The 26198-nt window shown below is 45.0% G+C and overlaps 1 protein-coding gene across 18 annotated transcripts in view; it reads left to right on the top strand.

The window, feature by feature from the left end:
* Positions 1-26198, top strand: part of MICAL3 (microtubule associated monooxygenase, calponin and LIM domain containing 3) — a 2299897-nt gene that overhangs the window by 163312 nt on the left and 2110387 nt on the right. The window contains exon 1 of one of the 18 annotated variants that reach the window (XM_069628667.1): positions 2474-2739. The exons of the other annotated variants lie outside the window; for them this stretch is intronic. The gene's annotated coding sequence lies outside the window, so the exon portion shown is untranslated. Of the gene's footprint in view, positions 1-2473; positions 2740-26198 lie in introns of those variants that run through there. 18 annotated transcript variants of the gene reach the window in all.

Genomic DNA, 26198 nt, shown 5'->3' with positions numbered 1-26198 from the left:
TGAAGCCCCTCTCGGCCATTCTGCCTCTGCCTCTAGAAGACGTCTTTCCTTAGTATACACGTATGTCTGAACACAATTGTGGATTAAGTCTATGGCTTCTCAGCTCCGCTCAGGATGGGTTGTCCTATTACAAATTTATAAAATTACTTTTACTCCCATTTTACCTTTTGAAGATTTGTCTTTCCCTCTTGGTTCCCCAGTGTAGTTCTGTGACATGCCCTGTTTCTAATGCAATATCTTCCTTTAATGCATGGGATGGAACCTACAAGACTTTCACCCCTATGGGGTTCTTTTCTTTATCTCCAGGAGAGCTAGGTGCTTATTTTTCTTTGGTTTGCTTTCTAGGTTCCCAAAGATGGTAGGAATTTAAGTGTTTAAATGTTTGATTGGACAGCAGAGGTATTTATTTCAGATGAGTTTTGTCCTAACCTATTAGTATAGGAGAACTTTGTTCAATGTTTTTCCCTCTTTTCACCAGTTGGTTTTGGTGACCTGTAAGGAACGCTGGAATTGGCACATTTTCCTGTTTTTCTTGCGGTGGATTTGACTATGCCTTATAAGACAGTTTTTCGGGCAACCTAGCCTTGGGCAATTCTCTTGCGGCCAGCTGACTATTTAATGAAAGCATTTTAAAGTGTTTCCTTTCCTATTGTTTTATTTTATTATTTATTATATTGGCTCTATTGTATGGATCATGTTGTACTAATGAGATGCAAGGGCTTTGAACTTGCATAATATGAGCCTCCTGTCTTGTCATAGAATGTCTAATCCCCCACACTAACGTGAGATGGGGGTTTAGATTCTATTAAAGACAAGGAGGCGATTATTATCCCACCCTCCCACCCTGGATATGATATAATATGTCAACTGTGATACGCATGTACACAGGTGGTTCATGTGAACATTCTTTGGTTTGTTGTTCTTCCCAACCACCCACCCTTCTTGCTTGTTGTTCTTACAGCTTCTAGTGGAGGTTCTCATCGGGAGTGTGGCTCGCAGTTACAGGTTATGGAGTGCGTGGTACGAGAGCTTCGCTGGATTTGCCTTCATCGTTTATCGTCTGATCTGTGCAGTGGACGTTTGGTTCAAGACAGCTACAGAAAGAGGAATTGAGATTAGAGTAATGGACTTATATAAGGAAGGGTCCCTGCTCATTGGTCACCTGCAGGGCTTCACCTGTCCTCCATCATGGATTGGGTAGCTACCCTACATTGACATTGAACTCTATTTAGTTCTGTTCTTTACAACTTTTTGTTTGTAAACGTTTTTTCTTTGCTGCTGTGGTTTCAGAGTAAAGATTGTAATGCATAATAATCGCCTCCTTGTCTTTAATAGAATCTAAACCCCCATCTCACGTTAGTGTGGGGGATTAGACATTGTAGACCTCCCCAGCTCCTCACCTCTTACTCGACGAGAAAAATGAAGAAAATCTCTTCAAAAGCACAGCATGTGCACTACCAGCTGCCCCGCATATAAAGTGTCCAAAAGTTTAGCCCGGATGGCGCAAAGGCACTACTTTAGAGCCACAACCATCCCAGGCTTGTTTCCAAAATGGCGGCCAAACTGTGTGGTTTCTCCCCTCTGCGGCATTCAGAATGGTGAAAATAATCATCAAAAGAGAAGAAAAATATCACTGCTGTGCCCGGGTTTATACGATCACCTGCTTCGTCACCACTGTGAAGCGTCTCTGTTACCGGAGAGTCTGGGAGCCCCTCCCTCCACCAATAAAGGCCCACACACACACTTGTTGCTGATTTGGGCTCCCGCTGGCACTGCCGCGGCCGGAACACCCACTTTATTTATACTGCACACAGCGGAGTGCGTGCTTGTGCCCTTAAAGCGGCAGCACCACAGTTGCTGAACTGTTAGACACACTTGTTGCTGATTTGGGCTCCCCGCTGGCACTGCCACGGCCGGAACACCCACTTTATTTATACTGCACCCGGCAGAGTGCAACGTCACTCCACTGCGTGCATGTGCCCTTAAAGCGGCAGCACCGCAGTTGCTGAACTGTTAAGAGTATTTTACAAGAAATTGGATTTCCTTGCACCCTGTATTGCCGTCTTAATATAATTGTAATTGGTTATTTTTAACACTAAGCACGGACTCGGGGACCGAAGCTGTGTTGCTATGAGTATTCTGGATTCCAAGGCGAGCACGTTGCCCCTGGGCTATCCTGGATCAGACATGAAACATGTATTTTATTTCAAAACGTCAATCTGCTTTTTCAGCAGCTTTTGAAAAACAAAATGTGTTTTATAAAAATATAGCAAATATTTCATATTAAGAATTACAGTAGTATGTCAATAATGTGCAACGTGTGCGTTTCGCGACCTGCCCTGTTAAATGCTGTATGTCGTGAAAGGTAACGTAAACCTAGAGCATTGTTTATAATGATCCCTCGTGTCCCGGGAAATGGTCACGGTGTTTACTTGCACACGCGCAGGTTGTCAGTTCCGAAGGAGCGCATGGGTCCTCATTCCAGGTTGCTATGGAGACAGTGACGTGGCGGCCGGTTCCATCACACCGTGGATTTGAGACGGCAGCTGGGAGCATCCTCTGCCGAGGCTGCCAGGGCCATCCTCCCGCTGCTGGTGTCTGTTCCTCCGGTAATGTGACCGCATTGGGCCGGCCAGAACCAAGTGCTCCAGGGTTGGACGTGTAACTGTGGGCATTGCACGGGGATTGCTGCACCAAAGACCTCCTGGTGTTCACTACAGGTGCGCGAGCGGCCTTTCGGTGAGTATACGTCATGTGAAACATGAATAATAGAATGAGACACTGTCTGCCCCCCTCCCCCCATCGGTCTATGGATGACATCTAGAAAGAGAGCCGCGCCCTTCACAGCATCTCCCCTGGACTCCGTACATGCTAATGGATACAGAGAAAAGCAGATGCCACCAGTAGTACGCTCCCCTATAGACCTGCAAGTGCCATACAGCTGTGTACCCACATACTGACGGCAGAGCTGCATATCTCATACATACATGTTCTAATGACAGAATTAGCTATCCAGTGCTGTTTCGGCTCATCGGTGCCAGTGAACTCACACTCCTTCAATGCAGACATGCTGGTTCCACACAACCCTCCATGCGTACGGAGCTGCAGGTGTGCTTTCGGTTTGCACTAGTGGACTAGCGCCTATGGGAGTTGAAGGCGCAACGCATCAGTATACTAGTGCTATCAATCATTCACCCTTCCTGTGTATGGCGTCGCATGTGCACTTCCGTTCACCGGTGCAGATATTTCTGGTTGCCCCATAACACCCGGAAGTAAGCTAGCTAGGCTTGTTTCTCTCACCATGCAGGCACTTGCTGTTTTGTTTTTCCCCACACATACCAGAAAACATAGTGTGGAACTCTGCTATACATACAGCGCCCCATTGCTTTCCCGATAGTTCCACCTCAAAGAAATCCCACACATACATACAAGGCCAGACAGGCGACTCACCCTGCGGCACCAGTGAAATCACCAATTTTCCCCGATAATGGATATTTTCCCACTTGCTGGGTATCCAGACTGAGTTTTAGGAAATGTGTGCGGAGAACCTATGACTGGACTACATCTAAACCAAACACATGTACTCCTTCACAGAACGCTAACACATTCAGAAGTTTCAATTGTTATCAAGAGATCTAAAATAGCTGAAGGTGGCCAGTATTTTTTAAAACATCATAAATAATCTGTCATCAGAGAAAGTAAATCTGATTATAATCTCACAGTACTGAAAGTAATTCTCCAGAGCAATCTAGAACTTGGAAGAGTAATCCCTGTAGTACTATAGCTCCAAAGAAAGTAAATAACACCTCTGATCGATCAGTAGATAAAGTTATCACACCACAAGGCAATATATATTGCTAGGCCAGATAGCCTCACAATACTTTAGCAATGGGAATATTAATCCCCATGGTAACCCATCACTTACAAAGTAATGTTCGCGGTAGATCACTTGGGGAATTAAGCACTACCATGAACCAGAAGAAGGAGTGGTGCGATTTAAGGACATAGTGGTTTTATTTAAATTTAATAAAACTCCTAACTTGCCATATTTCTAGGAGGAAAGTTCCCTACCTATTAAAACTGGGTGCATGTCAAGTCCAAAATAAAAAGTATTTTTTCAGAATCCTATCCAACTAACTGGCACTGCCACTTTAGAAAACACCTTATTAAAAGGACAAAGGGATGCTTGCCCAATAGCCCCGGTATGTAGTTTAGTTTAGTTTATTATTTGTATGGCGTGCCATACCCTGGGGCATCAGGGCGCAAACAGACAAGGATATGCTCAACTTAGTTACAGATACATAAGAAAAAACAAATCAGATGAAGGTGCAGAGATACGCTGAGCTTGGTTACAGATAAGCTCAGCTAATTACAAGTACAAAAAGAAGGCAGGAAGTGTGGGCATAGACATCAGCAATACTACAGTAAGCAGATATGTACAGGGAGCGATCAAGAACAAGGGAGCGAGGAGCATGCTCCCGCATAATCAAAGTCTCATAATATATAGTTATATACAGTTATGTACAATGTGGCATGTGGAGTGGTTAGCTGTCGTTGGCTCTCAGCCACCTAGTGAGGTTTTGTCTAAATTTAGCGAAGGGCTGAGGTTCTCTAACGTCATGGGGGAGGGAGTTCCATAACTGCGCAGCCTTAACCGGGAAGCTATTTCCTCCTATAGTGGCGAGTTTGAATCGCGGAACTTGGAGGCAGTTAGCGTTGGCTATTCTGGTAGGTCTGGAAGAAGTTCTTTTACGTAACCTGTCCATGAGGTAGGGTGGAGCTTTGTTATTGATACATTTGTGGGTGAGGGAGGCGATTTTGAGATGAATTTTGTCTATGGTGGAGAGCCATTTGTATTCTCTTCTTATTGAGGATATATGCTCGTTTCTATTAATCTTGAGTGCTGCTCTCAAGGCATTGTTGTGGAGAACTTGAATTTTGTGGATGGTCTGTTTATTTGCTCCAATGTATAATCCATTGCAATAGTCTAATTTGGATAGTATAAGGGCTCTGGCAAGTGTAATGCAACTGTCTGTAGAGAGGAATTGTTTGTTCGCTCTGATAAGTTTGCATGTGTATGCTGTGGCAGAAGCTAGAGAGTTAACTTGTTTGGTAAAGTTCATGGTGGTGTCTAGGTAAAATCCTAGAGTTTTTACTTCATGAGCTACTTTTATGTTGTTCCCATCGATAATGAAGTTGTCATAATCAGGGCTGAGTTTGGATATATAGGTAGTGGTGCCTATGATGATAAACTCAGTTTTATCATCATTCAGGCATAAGCCGTGTGTGGCCATCCATGCCTGAACAATGCTATATATCCTGTTCACTAAGGCCAGGTCCTTGGCGTAGTCTCCTGAGAGCGGGAGGAGGATCTGGGTATCGTCTGTGTAGTTGGTGTAGGCGATACCCAGATGGTCCATTTCATCAAAGAGTGGCTTCGTGAAGACATTGTAGAGGGTGGGTGACACACAAGAACCTTGTGGTACACCGCATGTTATGGGAATTGGATCTGCTGAGGCTGATGGAGCAAAGACTCTCATAGTCCGATTGCTCAGGAATGACTTGATCCAGATTATGGCCTCTTTTGAGAAGTGGGCTGCCGAGTCGAGGTGACTACAGAGGACTGTGTGGTCCACTAAGTCGAATGCCGCTGATAGGTCCAGGAGGAGAAGTAGGGCCGCTTGGCCATTGTCTCTACATTCGTCTATTTGGGCCTTAAGGTCTATTAATGCTGTCTCGGTCCCATGTTGCGGGCGGAATCCTGATTCACGGGTCCCAAGTAGGTGGTTAGACTCTAGGAAGTTTTGAATTTGCAAATAAGCCACTTTATCTAGAATTTTTAGAAGAAAGGGCACGGTCGTGATGGGCCTGAAGTTCGTCGGAATGGCAGGGTCAAGGGTTTGTTTCTTTAGTAGTGGCAGTACCCAGGACTCTTTTAGGTTGTTCAGTACTGAGCCTGAGGTAAAGGAAGAGTTGATTAGTTTGGTTATAAATGGCAATAATTCTCTCGCAGCATCTTTGATGAGTTGTGCTGGGCATTGGTCGCCTTTACAGTTAGACGGTTTAAGACCCAGGATGACCTTTTCTACCTCTATGATCGATACCTTAGAGAAGCAGAATCAGGCTTCCATCTTAGGCTGTGGTGGTGACGCTGAACTCTGCGGGATGTGAGGTGTTAGCGATGCCTTCTTGATGGCAATTTTGGTTTGTAGATTTGCTACTTTATTTGTTAGAGCAAGTTGTATGCTAGAGCACCATTTTTTATCCTTGGTGCAGTTTTCTTGGGGTACAATGGGTGTTTCCAGTTCTTTCAGAATGCTAAACAGTTCTTTGACACTTGATTTGGAATTAGATATTCTAGTATTGTAGGTTTCTTGTTTGGCTAATAGTATTTCTTTCTTGTATTGGGAGGAGGCTTTGGAGAGGTTGAGTTTATTTTTGACTGATGGGGATAGTCTCCAAATGGTTTCAAGTTTTCTTTTGGCCAGCCTGAGCTCTTTTAGGTAGGGCGTGAACCATGAATTGAGGTGTTTTTTTTGTTTGCTATTTCTTAGTTTGTAGGCCCAATTTGTATTGACTTGCGCTCATCCTCAAGTTCCTTTAGAGCAGAATGGTATATTCTTCACAATCTTCCTTTCGAGTTCTTTGGATAAAATCATAATTATCTTCTATATGGGTTTCATTCTCACCTTGATAAAGAAAACAGTCTCTGATTTTTAAATGTTCCAATCCCTCCAAGATTAGTTAAAAAGACACTTCTTTTCTTTTTCACCTTCGTGGCATTGGGGCCTCCCAAAATCCTGTGGCTCTGCAGTAAATATCTTATTTCACAAGTGCACAATTTCTCTTCGGGTGTCTGCCCACTTGGGTAATACAAGTCCCTGTGGTCTCCTGCACTTTGCTGTCCGTGCTGCAGAGCATTCACCTTCCGTTCGCTCTCTCTCTGCGCACGACTTGTATCTGTCCTTCTTTGATACGCTTGTTGGCTATTCCAGCCTTGATACACAACGTTTGTATCTCTTTTGCTCTGATTCAGTGGGGCCGTCTGCCCGTTACACTTCCTTAAGTTCTTGTGTCGTTGATGGCTATTCAGCCTTGAATAACAGTGTTTGTATATCTTTCACTCTGGTTTAGTAGGGCCGTCTGCCCGTTACACTTCCTTAAGTTCTTGTGTCGTTGATGGCTATTCCAGCCTTGATACACAATGTTCGTATCTCTTTTGCTCTGGTTCAGTGGGGCCGTGTGCCCGTTACACTTCCTTAAGTTCTTGTGTCGTTGATGGGTATTCAGCCTTGAATTACAGTGTTTGTATATCTTTCACTCCTGTTTGGTGGGGCTGTCTGCTCATTACATTGTCTTAAGTTTTCGTACCTGCATCGGTTTCGGTATTTGTGGAAACAAGCAGTCTGACACCTTGCTTGCCTGCACAAGTTGTCAATGCCTGCGACCCCATCGGTACCTCTATCTCAGTGGGGAAGATATTTATTTAATTTATTAAGCATGCAAACAACCTGAGGACATCAAGGTGCTGATTAAAGGAACACATTCATTATATTCAATTTAGGTACATTTTACAGGCATAGCAGGTACAGGTACAGTGAAATACCCAGTGTAATTGTTCTGCTCTGAGTGAAGGTGGGAGGGCATTCCAATGTTTGACTGCGATGTAGGGGAAGCTTGTACCTCCAGTTTTTGCTCGTCTGACCGTAGGTAAGAGAAGACAGTGAGCATGTGGGGTCCTACAGGGTCTGGTGGATTGGGCTTTAATCCTTTTTGGCGAGATGTAAGGGGGGACAGTGTTGGAGAGGCATTAATGGGTGATAGACAGGGTTTTGAACATGATGCATTTGCGGATAGGCAGCCAGTGAGCAGCTCTTCTCGCAGCTGAAATGTGTTATTTTTTTGGAATATTAAGTGCTGCTTTCAGGGCATTGTTTTGTATAACTTGAGGTTTCTGAAGGTTTCTGGAAGAAGTGCCTGTGAAGAGGATGTTACAGTAGTCTAGCCTCAAGCCTATGATTGCTCGGGCGATAGTTAGCCAGCTGTCTTTGGAGAGAAAAGGTTTTGATGCGTTTAAAACTTTGGTGGCATAAGCTGCTGAGGATGCAATAGCTTTCACTTGGCAGGACATGGAGAACGTGGCGTTGAGGGCCTTTACCGACGATGAGACAGGGATCAAGATATTATCAATGTTGAAGGCTCCGTATGTGCTACTAAGGTTTATTATAACTGTTTGGGTCCCACTAGAGGGATTTCGGTTTTGTCCCCATTTAGGCATAGGTGGTTTGCTGCCATCCATGCCTGAATCGTGGAGTAGGTGTCATTGAGGGTGTTGGAGTCGTCCTCATAGTTACCTGTGTGTTGGAGTAGAATCTGGGTGTCGTCAGCATAACTAGTGTAGGCTACGCCTTGGGAATGCAGGATGTCAAAAAAGGGCCTTGTGAAGATGTTGTAGAGCGTCGGGGATATGCAAGAGCCTTGAGGTACCCCACATGGAACAGGGGATGGCAAAGGACTGGTGTTTTCTGCAAATACTCTCATGACCCTTCCTTCCAGAAAGGAAGTGATCCAGGCAGTAGCCCTAGGGAAGAAGTTGGCAGAGGTAGTGAGGTGGCGGCACAGAAGATTGTGATTGACCAGGTTGAATGCAGCAGACAGATCTTGCCAAGTGGAGCCCAGTACTATGGGCTCCTTTCCTCTTTCAGGTCTCTGCGACATTTGCTTTGCACCAGGCCCACCACTGCTCTTCAGTGGTCACAACACCCAAGAAGATGGTTCTCTTCCCATCTTCTCTTTCCCTTTGACTGGAGCCTCCTGCTCGATTAAGGTACCTGTCGTCCAGCCTCTAACCCACGGGTCTCGCTTCCCTCATGCCACCGCTGGCTCTGTGGCTCGACATGGCTCGGCCCCTCCAGGACATCAATGCTACTGAGGCTCGCCTTTGCGTAGCACTTGCTCTTCTCCCTCCGCAGGAGTCTCTCTCCTTATACAAGTCATTCATTTAAATCTTAGATTCAAGCTTTGTCAGATGACAAACATTACTGGCATTGCAGGTCAGGAACCACAATCCAGGTGCGCTGGGGACACTAAGTTTTCACGTTTAACTTTCTATTGTAAAAGGCACCAATACTAACGTGGTGAAATTTCAGTTTACATGCATCTTGGTTAACACGACATTCGGAGATGGCTATATCAGCATAGAGAAGTAATGGCATAATGAGGAGCGTTAATGATGTGCATGGATAAAAAAGAAACCAATGCCAATGAAGTAACTCATAAATGTTCCGAGACTCGGCTGATGGTCCTAAGCATTGATTTCTCTTTCTGTTTGTTTTTTGTCGTGCTGTCCATTTTCTGGCCCAACGTACTTTAGAACATTTCTTTTTTCTGATTACTTGTCATGCATGCTGGACATATTACCTCTGGACCTGGAAAACCATCTTCACGCAGAACGGGTTATGCTCATAGAACTGCTAGACCGTTCTATTCTAAATGGAGGTTGTTTGATGTACTGCCGGGAAAACGACGTTTACATTATTCACGTCGTTGAATTCACGTGATTCAGGGTAGTCACGTGTGTTACTGCAGTACGTTCATAAGCAGCGTGGAGACATTGCTCACTGCTTCTGATTGAACCAATATGGCATTTGGTAGCTGAACCCTTGATCTGCGTCCTCGCATCTTGTCAGTTACTTCCTTGGCTTTCTTCGGCGTATATCTTCCACACGCAAACTCCTGGAGCTGGCTTTCCTTCACACATGAGTTTTGGCAGCACTGTCTGCGTGCCCTTCAGTCGCATGTATCCTCACACGGGGGTTCCTGATATCTTTGCATGCTGCTTTCCTAACTGCGTGTAAATTGTTGCGTGTTAATTCCCACGTGGATGCTGTAATCCTCCAAGCGCGGCTGTCGTGGCTGCGTGTACACTGTTCGCGGGTAAAACCTCACGCGGACGCTGGAACTCTTCAAGCGCGGCTATCCTGGCTGCGTGTACTTTGTTTGCAGGTAAAAACCCACGTGGACTCTGGAACTCTCCAAGCGCGGCTGTCCTGGCTGCGTGTACTTTGTTCACGGGTAAAACCCCACGCGGACTCTGGAACTCTTCAGGTACGGCTGTCTGGCTGCGTGCACTTCTGTTTGCGTGTAAAATCACATGTGGTCTACTCTACTCTTTACACGCTGTGGTCCTGGTTGCGTGTACTTTTGCATGTAAATCAGCACGCTTTTCTACTATACTTGCAAGCGCGGCTGTTCAGGCTGCGTGTACTTTTGTTGCGTGTAAATCTGCACGCGTTTTTTTTAACTCTTTGAAACGTGTAACTTCACACGCATCCCTGGCCCCTGTGAGGAAATAACAGATGGACTCAATTCATTTCTGTTCTATGTGGGAAAGGAAGCATTATCAACAAATGTTTATTTGAATGTGATTGTGCACAGAACTTTGGACTCTATCCTGTGGTGCACCAACCCGGTATCTAGCGTGAGTCTCGTGCCGTTCGGGATAAGTCTCCCTTACTAACCTCCCATCCTTTGTCGTTGTTTCAATTCCTGGATTTCTTCTGAGACTTGTTGGTGGAAATTCCAGTTCTAAGCCTACAGGTTAGTGTTGTAATTAGTGCTATTGCTGTGCTATCAGTGAGAGTTTAGTTTGGACAACTTCTCATGATGCTTTATTTATCGTAGGCTGACGTCCTGTAATGCTCCCACGCCCTTTCCAGTGATCCCTCTCTCTGCCTGTTTTATTAGTCAGAGAGTTGTATCATTTGAAAGGTCTAATTTGACTTCACTACTATCAAGCCCTGTGAATTCAAGGATCTGGAAGAGCCCTACCAATTGTATCCTTTTTGGTTACTGTATCCTTTCATAAGATACCTTGGTGATTTATGACATTACTACTCTGATATTGAATATAATGGATGCATGATTGTCTGATTGCACTTTTATCTCTATGAATAATAGTGACCGGTTTTCATATTTGACAATAGTGTTGTGAATACTGTCCAACTGTTGAATGATGATATTCAATATGACCCTTTACCACATGTACTGACTACTGTTTGACTTGTACGATTAAAGATGACCTGTATAGGCCCTGAGGAAGGACTTAGGCCGAAATGCATCGGCTGTGGGTGCATCTGCAACTATTCTAATTAAATATAAGCCACATTTGGCACAAAGAAGAGAAAGGCAACTGCTGTGTACTCATTTTACATGTAAAGCTTGAATCTAAGATTTAAATGAATGAACATACTGAATCTAACCACAAAGTGGTCTTTAGGGAGCTCAGCCCACACCAAAGGCTAGTTAGCCGTTGTTCATTCTTTTAAGTAAGCGCCATGTGGCCGCCTGCCCCTAGGTAGGGGCGCGCGGCGTGAGCCCCTGTTGCCCTCTCATAAATACGTCTCTGTGCACTGGTTAGTCTTCCAGCACTCAATTTCAAATGTCGTTATTCCCTTGCTTAAGAGGGCCACAAAGTACTGCACATTTAAAGTTAGAAAGAAACTTTAGCCCCATAATCATTGACAGTACACTCAACATCCGTGCAGCCTTTTCATATCTGTCTAGTGGCCCCATGTGAAGTGTGACATCTTTAGCCAGTCCTGACTTTTCAGCCAACAGCACTTTGCATTCTGCAGTGTATAGATGAATGTGTTCCATAATAAGGAGGGGCTTGCACGAAAAGTGCGACCGGCTAAAAAGCAAGCACTGACTCAAGCTTACATACATGACATGGGGCCACTTGGCATCTCGGCCTTTTATCAAGGGATTTCTCCCCAGAATTAAGGCCTGCCAGATGCTGCTGCTATTCATATACTCAACAAGGTGCATCCTTAAGAAAGTTTCAATTTCCCCTAAGCCACTTTGTGGTAGTTTGTAGTGCTGGAGCCATAGGCACGATGTCCTCCTCCTTCATGTCTTCATGTGACTGCCCTGGAGCTGTAGCCTGCAACTTGGGGTCCTCCAGATGTTTTAGACTGCAACTCCCTTTGGCCCTAGCTTGCATATTGAATGGTAAGGGACCGTGGGAGTTGTAGTCCAAAACATCTGGAGAGCCACAGGTTGGACCCATGCCTGGCACAGTGATGTTCCTGCTGAGTGGCATCATCAAGCAACACTCTGCTAGCTAGCCTGCACCCCTCCTGCACTTGATGCAATGTACTAACCCATGTCATCACTTGCACCAAGAAAAGTTGCACCTAAATCCACAAAGGGCCTCTGAATGTGTTTATCTTAGATGCTGACATTCAGACGCCCATTTTCACTCCTTTTGCTCATTTGTGCTAAGAAGGGGGGCATTTTTGCACATTTCCATGCACATCCCAAATCCACAAATGGGATGCGCATTCAAATGCGCAAAAATGAATCAGCTTCCATTGTACCTGTTTGGACTAGGTGCAGGGGAAGGGCCTATGCACTATTGGTTGGTTTCTGAACCTTAACTGCATTTCCTTTGAAGTGGCAGAGCAGCAGTTAACCCCACTGCTCTCCCACTTGAATTTCTAGCCTTGATAAAAGTATAGCAAAGCATTTACATGTTTTACCACATTTCGGAGTGAAAGGACGGCCTGTCGCTTTGAAATACGTTGCAAGCACCTGTGTGGGTGCTGGGAGCCTGAAATACATTGCTGCCTGGAACATGCTCCTGACACTAATGGATTTAGGGGGCTGGGCAATGCATCTTTGCACTACTGTTCAGCCCCCCTGGAAATGCGCAAGTTACCTTTGAAAATAAGGTGACCTATGCATTTCTGAAATGAGCGTAAATTAAAAAAAAGCACATCCCCATTTACACTCAATTTGAGAATCTGCCCCAGTTTGTCCATTCACTCACCCTCCTGTGGGGAATATATTGATCACACGCAATCCTGAAAGTTGAAATTCATATTGATACATTTGAATGCCACAACTTCGATAGCTCAGTGTGCTAAACACTCATTCAGAGATTCATGATATCATATTTTATTTATATCGAGCTAATAATCAAGAGTTTCAGAGCGCGACCAAGCAAAGGGAGGGAACAGGGGAGAACAAACATAAGGATCTTATTGGGCCTAGTGTCATTAAGAATGGGCAAGTGCATGGAAAAGGGAAAGAGGGAAAGTGCATGGAAGGGGAAGAGTGGAAAGTGCAGAACAGAGGAGAGAAAAGAATAAATAATAAGTGAAATAAATAAATAAATAAGTGCATTGAAAAAGGTAGTCCAGCCAGCAAGTGGCAAGTGCATGATAAGTCAGATAGGGTATATCTGATAAGTGCAGAATCGGAGTGGGGGGACTGTATGGGTACAGATACAGATCCCAGTGCCAGGGGTAGGCCGGAGGCAGCGCAGGAGGGAGACAGGGTGAGCAGGTACCTGGGCCCGAGGGACAGTGGGTGGCCAGGTGCACGGTGCTGCGAGAGAGAAGCAGATACACAGGGGAGAAGAGGGGCAAAGGCAGAAGCGAAGAGGAAGGTCTTGAGGTGCTTCCGGAACCGGAGATGGTTCTCCTCAAGTTCATAGGACAGATCACAACACCAAATTCCAGCAAGGTAGATTCAGCCTGTCCGACGTCTGAGGTTCATAAGCTTGCGTGTTTATATACTTTTGTGATTGTAAAACCTGCTGTGCTGCAAACCAATGTACCTCATTAGAAAGCGCAAGCTATAAAAAGTCACATAACATCACTATGATGCAGGCCTAGAGCTTGATTCCTCCAAATGAGGTTTCTAAAAACGAGCAGCTGCCCCGATGAAGAGCATAAAGTGTTAGTTGAGAAAGGTGATTAGGTAGTTAAATTCAAGAGCTTGTAACCAAATTGTTGAGGCTCGTATCCTGGCTTTGCCAGTGGACGATACAGTGTTGCTGGACTAATCCTATCTCACTGTGTAGTACTCTGCTGCCTTCCGCAAGAAGGCTTACCTTATTACATACTGGTGTCATTGTTTAGCCTGTTGCCTGATCATTCTTTTTATGTTGGCCATTTGAGTCAAGGGGTCATAGACAGAAGAGAGCTGGCCAAATGTCACCAACCTCTCTCATGACTATTTTGAGGGGTGCCTATTTAGCACAAGAAATGTATTGCTTTCTTACACAATTTCAATGGTACATGTGCACATCATAAATAACAGTCAACACGTCTGTGTGTTGGGTGTGTTTAAAGCTTTAAAATACAATGGAGACCCCTGATTAAATCTTTGAAGCTCATACCAGTTAATATTCTGATACTTGTACTTTGATGATGGAGAACATGAAGCTGGAATTCCTCTCCCTTTGAATAACATCCTGCTATAAAGTTTTGTTTTAAAATATTGTCAAATTAGGTTATTATGTGATTTGTATACTTTCCAAGTCAGTTCTACAAAACAGGATATTATTTTAGTTCATCAAAATCAAACATTCACATATAATTGTACCTTGCTCTATGATAAGAACTGGGAAACAATGTATCAAGTGCAGAAATTGCAGAATAGCTCAAATCCCAGCTTCACCCTATAACCAACGTGTGTGATCCTGTGCAATTAATTTAACTTTGTGGTGCCCAAACCTGTCAAAATTGCCATTCCCTAAAGGTTTTAAGTTGTCAGCCCCTAAAAGTGATTTAGTTCTCAGGGTCTACTCTTTAAAAAAGTCTCATCCATGGTTTAACTAGTTATAGTGTTTCTTCATGTATAATAATAGTGGCCTTGAAAGGATCTGTGTGATCACTGAGAAAAGAAAATACTGAATGCAAAATACTGATTTTATTTTCCTCTTTGCACAATTATTTGTGGTGGAGACCCCCGGAACCGCCATATTACCCTTGAATAATTAACTACTCCAACCCACCCTGTACATATAATTGCTGCGAAATCCGGAAACAAAACTTCTGCATTTTCGCATTCTGTATTTCAGTCAGCTCAGTAATTGACTGATGTTGCCTTGATATATTGCATGCAACAAAGTCATTTGTTTCTTCACTGACTAATATCAAACGAGCTTGAAAGCCATAGCTCTCTTCTAATCTCAGTCTATGTTAGCATGGATACACATTTTGTGTACATTTATTTTATTTTTTAAAACAATTTTTATTGATTTTATTTTTATCCCAACACACAACCAAACCAACATTACAGTGCAAATGCCAATCAAATGTCCAACATACATTATTACAACTAGGTTCATTGTTTCACCCCCCCCCTTCCCAGCCTACTACCCTTCATGTTCAGTTTCTGCTTCCTGCAGTAGGGATTCCCTGTCAACAGTTCCTGGTGAGCCTCCATCGCTCGATTCTTCGTGCGTGGGCCCAAATAATTCAGCTATCAGTTGCTTCCACCCTAGTAAGGATCCAGCTTCTTCCTCCATCTCGCCTGTACATGCCTCCTGCCACACCGCAGTTTCTGCCTCTGCCCATTTCTGTAGGTCTTTCCACCACACCTCCCACCTTGGTCTATGACATGCTTTCCATCCCATCGCCATTCTTCTCTTTGCTAGGACATATGCTAAATCTTTCAACGTACCAACACTACTAATAGCCTCAGAAACCTTTTTTCTGAGGTATAAACCTGTTCTCTCCAATGGGGACCTAAGTCCCTTCCAATACTGTACTAAAGGATAAATAAAAAGTATTGGAAAAAGAGGTATTTAATAAGTACACTTATGACAATCAGATTCTTTAGAAAGTATCAACAAAATTAGTCATGCTGTTAAATCACAGCGAAAAGTCACCATACCAATTCAAATATAAAGCAAATACATGTGGTACAAAAAATTACATCATTCATTAATATCCAAGCATGTATTTATATGGATAAATAAATGCAAGAATGCACACTGAACAATACATATAGTATCCCTCAAAGGAAAAAATGGTAATCACAAATTCAAAGGAAACCTCTGAACATGACAGGGATAACTGTCCTCAATTAAATATAAATCCATAAAGAATTTGTATACAATCACATCAAAACACTATGCGTTTCGGGGATCCTGCCCCTTCTTCAGGTGTAAATGTGAATTGCTTTTCTTCAATTTCTGTAAGCAAAAAAAGGGGGAGAGACAATTGTGTAATGTGATTAAAAAGTTAGGAAAAAGTCCACCTGAACAAACATGGGAAACCAGCGGCAAAATATCAACGTGCACTATCGCACTGACCTTCCAACAAAGGCAAGAGATCTTGTCTAAGAACTTTCAGCCGGCCACAAGACATGGGATCACAATGAAAACTTATGGTTATGGGCAACACGGCTCGGGCCCAGGATTCACACCTGGAAACCTAATCTTCAACAGACGTCAAGAATACAGGATCAAGTCTGAAATGTGAAACAACAAAAGAAAGAAACACTGTAGGTCACAAGGCGGGCATAATGAGACGTGAATGTCTCTAGTGAGTAAACAAGACAGCAACCCGACGGGAAGCCGGCGGGAGCCGAGATCTGTCTATGAGGGTCCTTACCTGAATTTCGAACGGTATTAAATGCAATGCGGGAACGGAAAAGCGGCTGCCATCACAGCCTCCCGTCCCGCATTGCATTAATGTACTCACATCCGGTATCACGTGATTGTGGTTCGATCACGTGATCCGAAAAAGTGTTGATGCCGTACCAACAAACGGGCGCTTTCAAAGTCAGTGGTGTCATAATGTAACATGATACCGTTATGACAGGATGTCTGATTGTAAAAACAGAGATAACTAGTGAGCGAGCGTTGCAAAAATAGAGGACCACTACTTCAAAAGTCACATGACTCCACCGGCAACTACGCTCCTAAATACTGCTTAAAGTAAAGTGAAACAAAGTCCGAAATCGTTCACCCACAGAAATGGCACGTAATCTAGGATTGACGTTATCTATAATGTGTAGAGTGATAACAGAGGAGCTGGTCTCTCCCGCAGAAGAATAGGAAAGTAAGAAAACAACGAAAAACAGGTGAAATCTGCCAAGTAACAAATGCATTAATAATAAGTTAAGAGTCGTTGTGTCAAACACTAAAGAAGCCACAGTAAGTGCACAAGCCGAATAGATAGAAAAAATCGCTAGGGAGGTGGAAAAATATGGATGTAAAAGGCTCTAAGTTCTGAGATTATGAACGAGGCAAATTGTCTCTCTGATGCATGCACAACAGCATCAGAACAACTAAATGACTATATTTATGTCTGTCATATATTTATGCGATGTATCTCTGATAACTATAACAAAATAGATTGCCTATGAACAATAGGGGAACAATATGATGTTGTATGCTAGGGATGCCACTTGTTTTCCAAGTAGAGTGCCTGTAAACCACAGGCGCAAGCTATGATGTTTGTCTGTTAGGGATGCCGCTGGTTTTTCCATCGATGCTCAAGGTGGATGTGTCTCAAGGACACTGAGGGAAATCTGAACCATAATTACAAAAAGTTTGTTTAATAGAGATACACACACCTTAACTGATGACACGATTAAATATGTCAAACAGAGTATCACTGCACAATTCATATTTAAATCAAAGAACAAGGTAAAGCAACAGAGGGAAAACCAAACGAGGAAAGGTCATTTAAACACTCAAATATAACATGATATATCAAACTCATTATTCATGCCTCTTGGTTCAAGAGAATCAAGCCTGTCAATCCATTCAATCTCTTTTTGGCGAAGCTACAAATTTATATCACCCCCCCTCCTAGGACGTTGAATATGTTCAAGAACAAGTAATTTCATTTGGGCAACAGAATGGTTAAATAGCCTAAAGTGTTGAGCAACTGGAGAATGGACAGAGCACAGTCGGATGTTAGATTTGTGCTCTGTCCATCTCAACTTCACTTTTCTGGTAGTGAGGCCTACATAAAAAATGCCACAAGGGCACTTGATCCCATAAATTACATGACTTGTATGACATGTGCTAGTATGATTCAGAGTAATTTTTTTACCTGTGTAGGGATGGTTAATATTAGCTCCCCTGATAACGTTGTGACAATGTTGGCAATTGTTACAAGGTACTCACGTGTTTAAGTTTACGCGGCCTGGGGAACCCTCCTATCAGACAAGCCCTTAGCTGTGTAGGGATGGTTAATATTAGCTCCTCTGATAACGTTGTGACAATGTTGGCAATTGTTACAACATACTCACGTGTTTAAGTTTACGTGGCCTGGGAAACCCTCCTATCAGACAAGCCCATGCTGTGTCCACCTCCATTACGATCCCTTCTTCTTTCATCTTCTGTGCTATGTCCCCCCAGTATCTCGCTATTACTGGACACGACCAGAACATATGTACCATTCCCGCATTTCCTCATTACATTTGGGGCATGATTGTCGTCCCACATTTTTAAATTTAGCAATTCTTTGAGGTGTCATATACGCTCTGTGAGTTATATATAATTGTATTTGATGTAGTTTGGCATTTCTCGACACTCTTTTATGATATCCTTGAACTCGCTCCCACATCTCATCACTCATCAGGGCCCCTATCTCTTCTTCCCAGTCCAATCTAAGTTGCACCACCTCCTTGCCCGCCTTAGTCATTATCATCTCATACAATCTGGACGTTTCATGTCCTCCTTCTGCGATGTCATATATCACGTCTATAGTGGCATCCGCTTCCTCTGCTATTACCAATTCGGACCAGGTATCTTTAATTCGCTTCACCACCCCATGATACGCAATACATTGCGCCACATGTAACCCCGCATCCTCCACCAGCTCCTCAAAGTCCTGTATCTTCGCCTCCTGCCATACATTACCCATTGTCGCTAGCCCTACCGATTCCCAGTGTTTCCTGATCGTTAATCTTAGTTGCTTTTCCTTTCCCACCACAGCAACCAATGGGATCTGCGGGGAGCACAGGGATGTCATTTCCATTAAATGGCAGGCTCTTCGCCACATTTCCCACCCAAGTTTCAACATCCTCGAGCGCCCTTCCATCTCCAGTTTGGGCAGCAATATCATCTCTTTTAAAAAGTACAGGGCGCACTCCGTATGGAGCTACCTGAATTCTAATGTCGGCTCTTCAGAAAGCCATTTGGCCACATATTGTAGCTGGCTTGCTATATAATGAATCTCATAATTTGGCATCTTAATTCCGCCTTTCTCATATGAATGTTGTAGTTTCCACAAGGCCACCCTATTTCTCGTCCCGTGCCACAGGAATTCTCTACATATGCTATCCAACTTGCCAAAAAATCTTCTGGGTATCAAATATGGGATATTCGCGAAGCAGTGCAGCAGTCTGGGCAGCACCACAATCTTAAGCATCGCCCCCCGCCCCATCATTGCTAGGGGAAGCTTTGCCCAAAACTTCATGCTGTTCTCTATTTTCTTAACTATTCTCTCCGTATTGTGCTTATGTTCCGCTTCTACTGTGTGATATACATCTACCCCGAGATATCGGAATGTGTCAACCGTCCACGGTATCTGTAGGGTCGGCAATTGCTTTAACGTGACCCCTCTATACCTGCCCAATGGAAATATACAAGACTTTCCTGGGTTCACAGCAATACCGGAGAGTTCCCGCAAATCGCTCCATCACTTCTAATATATATTGGAGGTTCTCCTCTGGATAGCGCAAATACAGTAACATGTCATCCGCATACAGGGAAATGAGCTGCAGTTCCCCGCCTATGATTATTCCTATTGCGTCCTACTGCTGCCTCAGGTATATTGCCAGGGGCTCCAGGGCCAAAATGTACAGCATGAGGGACCATGGGCATCCCTGCCTAGTACCACTACTGAGCTGCCATCTTTCTGATATTACAGCTCCCGTCTTCACTCTAGCTGTCGGTGCACTATATAAGCTTAACCCATTTAAGATATCCCGGGCCCATACCATAATTGGCCAGGGCCGCAATTAACCAGGGCCATTTGACCGAGTCAAATGCCTTTATCGCGTCTAGCGACACTATCACCATCTCACTTGTGTCTCCACCAGCATGTTCAATGACTCGATGTAGACGCCTTAGGTTGTGGGTGATATTTCTATTCGGGACATAGCCAGTCTGATCGGGGTGTATTAATTTATTGATGACTCTCCTCAATCTATTCGCCAGGACCGCTGTTAATATCTTACCGTCCTGGTTTAACATCGACAAGGGCCTGTAGGAGCCGCAGTCACTGCCAGGCTTATTGGGTTTGGGAAGCGGTACTATCACCGCTTCACGTAAGGATTCCGGCATTTTCCCTGCTTCATATGCATCATTAAGCATCTCTAAAAGCGGGGGAAGTACCTCTTTTTTTATACATTTTATAGAACTCGCTTGGGAGTCCATCAGTTCCCGGGGTTTTACATGTGGGGAGCAGCCTTACTACTTCCTCCAGTTCCTCTAGGGTAATTGGGGCGTCTAACTCATCTCTCTCTTTCTTACTGATCTGCGGCAAACCAATATCTTCTAACGTGTCTCCTATCTCCTTATTGTTACTTCCTTCCTCATCTCCATACAGGAGTCTATAATAACCTACAAATTCCTGGTTAACCCCTTCTTGCGTGTCCACTATGCTCCCGTCCCCTTTCACTATCGTTTTAATTATGGGCCTCGGGGTCTCATTCTTATATAGCAATGTCAATACTCTTCCCGGTTTATCCCCTCCCGCATGTTGTCTCTCTATGTATTTTTTATACATAAGATTGCATAATCTTTCCCAATATCCTGCGCATTTCTGTTGCAGATCTAATGCTCTTTCAGTGTCTTCCTTGGTGGTGCTATCCCTCCACTGCACCTTTTCCTAGCTCATTTTCTGCTTCCTGCAATTCGGTCAAGATCCCATTCTGCAATCCTTTAGATTTAGCTATGGCAATCCCCCTTACCACCACCTTAAAAGCTTCCCAGAGTGTACCTTCTCACTCTACGCTGCCAGTATTAATCTCAAAGTAACTTACTATTTCCTCTTGCATGTCTTCTCTGAATACATCATCTTTCAGTGCCTCAGCTCGCAAGCGCCATGTGGGTATTCTCGCTCTCGGTGGTCGGTATTGCCACACTACCATCAGCGGTGAGTGATCGGAAAGGTCCCTTGCTTTAAACTCTGTCTGCACTATCTCAGTCATTAGTTCATGCGTAACAAACACATAGTCTAGCCTGGTATGTACATCCTGAGGGGCTGCATAATGTGAATATTGTCTATCCTGCGGGTGGCGTGACCTCCATGCATCACCCAACCCAAAATCCGCTAATTGCGACTGCAATGTTTTTGCAGCTGGAGAGGGTCTATCTATATTGGTGTCCGATCTATCCATTTTCAGGTTCAACACACAATTAAAATCTCCCCAAATCACTGCCCCGCCAACGCTCTCGCTAAGTTTACTATATAAGGTTCTGAAGTATGCCGCTGTGTCGTGATTTGGGGCATAAGTATTAACAATACACATCACCCTATTCTCTACCAGCCCCTTCATTATCACCATCCTACCATCTGGCTCCGCTGTTGATTGCAACAGCTGAAACAGAACATGCGGGGCCACCCATACGATTACCCCTCTAGCATAGCCTGCGTATGTTGCTCCCACAACAGTCCCTCTCCACTTCTTCCGTATCACTTCCAGCTTTTCCTTCGTTAGGTGAGTCTCTTGCAACAAGGCTATGTCGATTTTCTGCCTGCGCAGGTACATCATAATCTTGTTTCTTTTCAGATAGCTATTGAGCCCCCTGACATTCCAGGTGACTATCTTAAGGTCTCCCATGGCTTATGTCGTATTTCCAGGGTGTAGGCTTGCACCCCAAATGTGTCCCAAACTTGCCCTCCCCCCCAACACGCCCTAACTACAAACACTTCAACAATCCCCCTCCCCCTCTCCTCCTCCCCCAACTATTGCCCAGCTCCATCTCTGGATCTCAGGCATTCCCATCTCTGGCCCTTTTCCAGCCAATGCCGTACTTGCGGCTCAGCAGGTAGATACCACCCTAATGGTGATTCAACAATTACTACTTGGGGGGATATGCTTCCTCCTGCTGACCACTCCGATTTACTGTATGCATTCAAGCACCTATTGCGCTGCCCGCACTGTTTTCCCCAGGTTATAATCTAGTCCATCATGTCCAAATGTCATTTGTTTACTTAAACATTTCCCAACCCTATTTTGCTCCCCAGTTCTGTTGCCCCTTTTCTTAGCTCCCTCCCCAATTCAACCCCCGCAGATTACATTACAGTCACTTATCGTGTTCTTGCTGATCTTGCTCTTCATCTCGTTCCGGACAGCCATTCGCATCCAGCCAAGCCGCTGCATCCTACGGGGCGTCGAAAAACAATGCTCTACCTTTATGGAAAATGTTAAGCTTTGCAGGATACAGGAGCATGTATTTATATCCTACTGCGCGCAGTCTTCTCTTGACTGCCACGTAGCTGTACCGCAATCTTTGCACCTGCATAATGTAATCGGGATATGCTGTAATAGTTGCGGATCCTCTCTTTATCGTTCTTCCCTTCCGGAAAAATTCCAAAATCTTCTTGTGATCGTTATAGTTCAAAATGTTTGCTATGATTGCTCTAGGAGGAGCCCCTGGTTGCGGTCTTCTCCTCAGCGCCCTATGTGCACGCTCGACTGCAAACCCCTGAGAGAGCTCCCCAGCTCCTATCTCCTGCAGTATCATGTTCTTCACATAGGTTGTGGGATCTTGTCCCTCCTCCCCCTCCGGGAGCCCGAACACTCGCACATTGGTGCGCCTCGCCCATCCTTCTGCTCCTCAGCCCGATTCTCCAGATTGGCCACCTGTTGCTTCAATATGTGGACTTCTTTGGCATTAGTTGCACCGGTATCCGTATTGATCTTCACAGCACTTTCCAGGCCACTCGTCCGCTCCGCCAGGGCCCACACATCCTGTCTCAACAAGTTGACATGAATTTCTACTGCATCTATTTTATTCTCCAATGCAGTTCTCATCTTCGCCATTGCTGTCCCCCATGATGTACTTAGCTCTGTTATAGCCCTTAGGATTGCCCTGTCCTCTCGAGAGGCATCTACCTCTGTCACTGTGGTTGCTTTGCCCTGCGCAATTGTGCCGGGAGACTGTTGCAGTTTCGCGGAAATGTCCATCGTGGACTGTTTACTTTTAGCTCTTACACCTCTCCCAGACATTTTGCCGCTTTGTTCGTATCCTAGGACCTGCCCCTTCCGAGACTGACTGCTAGAACTCATCTTGTGCGCCTTTCATATGGTGCAAGTTCCAATGCTTCCAATTTCTCAGTTCTTTAAGCTGTGTCTCGGCAGGTTGTATGTTTCAGCACTCTCTTTAGTCCGGTTAGCGTGAGCACTGCACTGTGCGCTGTCCCCAGGAGCGGGGGCTGCCCCACTGTCTTCCCTTCCAGGGGTTCCTTCTCTTGCCACTCTGGGGGTGGGGCACACGTTTGTCACGCGCGCCTCCCTCTCCTCTCTTTAGTTGCCAGTGTGTGCTGATTTTACATATACATGAGGGGAGCCCGGCTCAATACTATGGGCAGCCCTTAGCTTTGTTCTTTCCGCCTCGTTCAGCACGATCGAACTTGCAGTGTTGTTCTGGACCTGGGCATCGTGTGCAGCCCGCCTCGTCTCCCTCTATTGTTTATTATTATTGTGCGCCCTCATCCCAGCTCACAGGCGCTGCGACGGGCTGCACGTTCCCTGGTGCTTTCCCTCTGTCAACGTTTTTCTCGCGGTACAGATGCTGCGAGTCTCAGCCCCCCTCTGTGACCGCGGGCTGTTTCAATGCCGGCTTCTCGCTACCGGCGCTCCTCTGCACCGGCTCTACAATGCGAGGGGCTCTCAAGCTGTTCTCGAGCACGCAGGAGGACACAGGTCGTCGTCCGAGCTTGGCTTCTTCTGTTCCACGCCGTGCTGGTCACGATGTCCGGTCTTCGGCAGTCCGCCTCACTTTCTGCTGGCTTTGGTGTATCGGCCAGGGCGGAGATGTTATGACCTCACGTCAAGCCGCTATACCAGCTACTGTCTTCCAAGGCTCCTCTCAGCCTTTCGATCTGCTCTCATTTCCGACTGTCCCGCGGGTCTCTTTGTCTTAGTGGCACCGCCATCTTGTCTCAATGTTGCTGTTCACGGACCACGCAACAATGTTTCGTATTTTCCTTTCACTTGAGCCAATCCTCTCCAGGGTACTTGCAAGTTGTGCAGAAAGGTTTTACACATCCATAACGCTGTTATAAGGTCTGTATCTGCCGGCAGGCAGCCTGCGCTTCGGAGGATCAATACTCGGATCACGGAGCTCAGTTGGAGATGCAGCCTACTCCTTGGCTGCCAAGCCACGCCCCATCGGATACACATTTCTGGTGCTTCTAATTTATATCCACTATCTCCTCTATGCAATTGAGCAATTTCCCATTGCTTCTTAATCTGTCTACATGATTGAGCACTTTAACATTCTGCTAATATTAGTTCTCTGTGTATACAAAGCTACCTGTACCTTTCTCATACGGCTACTGAGCTGTGTCCTTCATCTAAAACGACCCATCCGCGTGGCTGCTATTTTTAGTTTGTCTATTAGGTGGTGCAAAAGTGCCACCTATAAGCCAACACTATTGCATTGGAGTATAGCAAGAAGGGAGATAGGAAGTGAGGATGGAAACACAGCCTGTGGGTGTTGTTTGGTTTTTTACACACCCATTGACTGCTTCTGGCCATGCTAATCCCGATGGCCATTCCCACCGACTGCTGGTCCCTCCTGGCCCAAAAAACATACTCCTAGGATTTCTTTGAGCTGACATATCAAGCTGTAGAATCAAACTCTGGCATGCCAGTGTTCTTTCTAAACAGTGCTCTTAGTATTAATGGCTTAGTTGCAGTTGCAGTTGTAAATGTGGTGCAAGAAACATGTCTTACCAAGTGTGCCATCAGCCACTTGATTTATAAGCAGTGTGTATGTCTTTGTACTGAAAGCCTTTTAAAAACAAGCATTGGCAAGGGAGACCGTTTTTGCTTGTGTACAGTTATTAGACGGGCCTTTTCCAGGAGCAGCTATCATATGTCCAGGTACTCACACCATTTTCCAGTTGTTTCCATTTTATGGCCAAGTGGTGCCATCATGACAGTGCGTGGCAAATGTTGACAAAAGCCAAAACTATTGACTGTGCCAATGCTTGATAAACGGTGTCCTGTACCCTCGTCGTGGACTGCTAATGTTGCCCTTGACATGCCACTTGTTCCTTACTGTGATTCAAGCAAGTCTGAAAGGGGTAAGGGGACTGACTGGGAAATATTTCTATTGCGGTGGGGCAGCATATCAAGCTATAGGTTGCGATCGCATTGAGGTGGGGGGGGGAGGGCACTGCCAGAGATTCTGGATTGCTTCATTTTTTTTGGTTCGGGATGCCACAAAGGCATTTGTGCCCCAGACCCAACAATAGCTTACGTTTATTTATTGTTATAGTTTTATTTAGTTTGAAATAACTTTTACAACTGTACAATTATCTTTTACATAAAAATAACCTTACAAGTAAATACATATAATTTATCAACATCATCAACCATATCACATGGTACATACCTTATTTTCACATTTCATTCTTTCAGCATTAGTCAAATCGTATACAAGCAAAATAGTACTAATATTATCATATTCTAGTTCATTACATTATAGACATTCTATTACATTTACACAGTCTTCCATACAATTGGCAGGGTGTTTTATTACCTTAAGATGTCCCTGCCATTTCTGAGTCGGGTACAGGAGCAATGTGCCGGCTGGTGATTTGTTGTGATTGGAGGGGCGTACACATTCCCCATAAAAGTGGGCCTAGCACTTGTTTGCCACGACGAGGTGAGAAAGAGGTCCTCTTGGCCCAGGTCATGCTCCTCTGGGCCAGGCTGCAGCTGGGCGTGCACGGACACCTGCGCCAGTGATCCCATTACGGGCTATCGATTGCACGTTGCAGAGGGAAAGGTGATGACAGCACTGCCAGCAGGCTGATAGCAATCCATAGGAATCCGCTGCCTGCTGCAGTCCAGCTTGGAGTCCAGAGGCTGCAGGAGGCCGGAGGTTTAGGGTTTCAAACCGGTGACAGTGCTGCTGAGAGTGCGAGCAGCAGTACCTGCTCTGCGTGTGTGGCCCATTCTACCATCCACAAAAGCAGGGGCTTTTGGAAAGGCAGCTGGACCTGCCAAAGGTACACGTGAGGCAAAGCACATGCATGCAAATGCCCATCTACACTACAGGGCTGCAACTACCTGAGCCTCACCAAGTAGGCTCTATGTATGCATGCAAAGCATTCTAACATGTCAGAATGCAACAGGCTGGACAGGAGCCCCAGTCTGGAGAAAAACAAACAGCTTTAAAAGACATGTCGAGCAAA

Source organism: Ambystoma mexicanum, chromosome 12 (genome assembly GCF_040938575.1).
Source record: "Ambystoma mexicanum isolate Mex_15411 chromosome 12, UKY_AmexF1_1, whole genome shotgun sequence".
NCBI classification, from domain to species: domain Eukaryota; kingdom Metazoa; phylum Chordata; class Amphibia; order Caudata; family Ambystomatidae; genus Ambystoma; species Ambystoma mexicanum.
The sequence above is the reverse complement of the archived record's forward strand: the minus strand, read 5'-3'. Positions and strand labels throughout refer to the sequence as shown.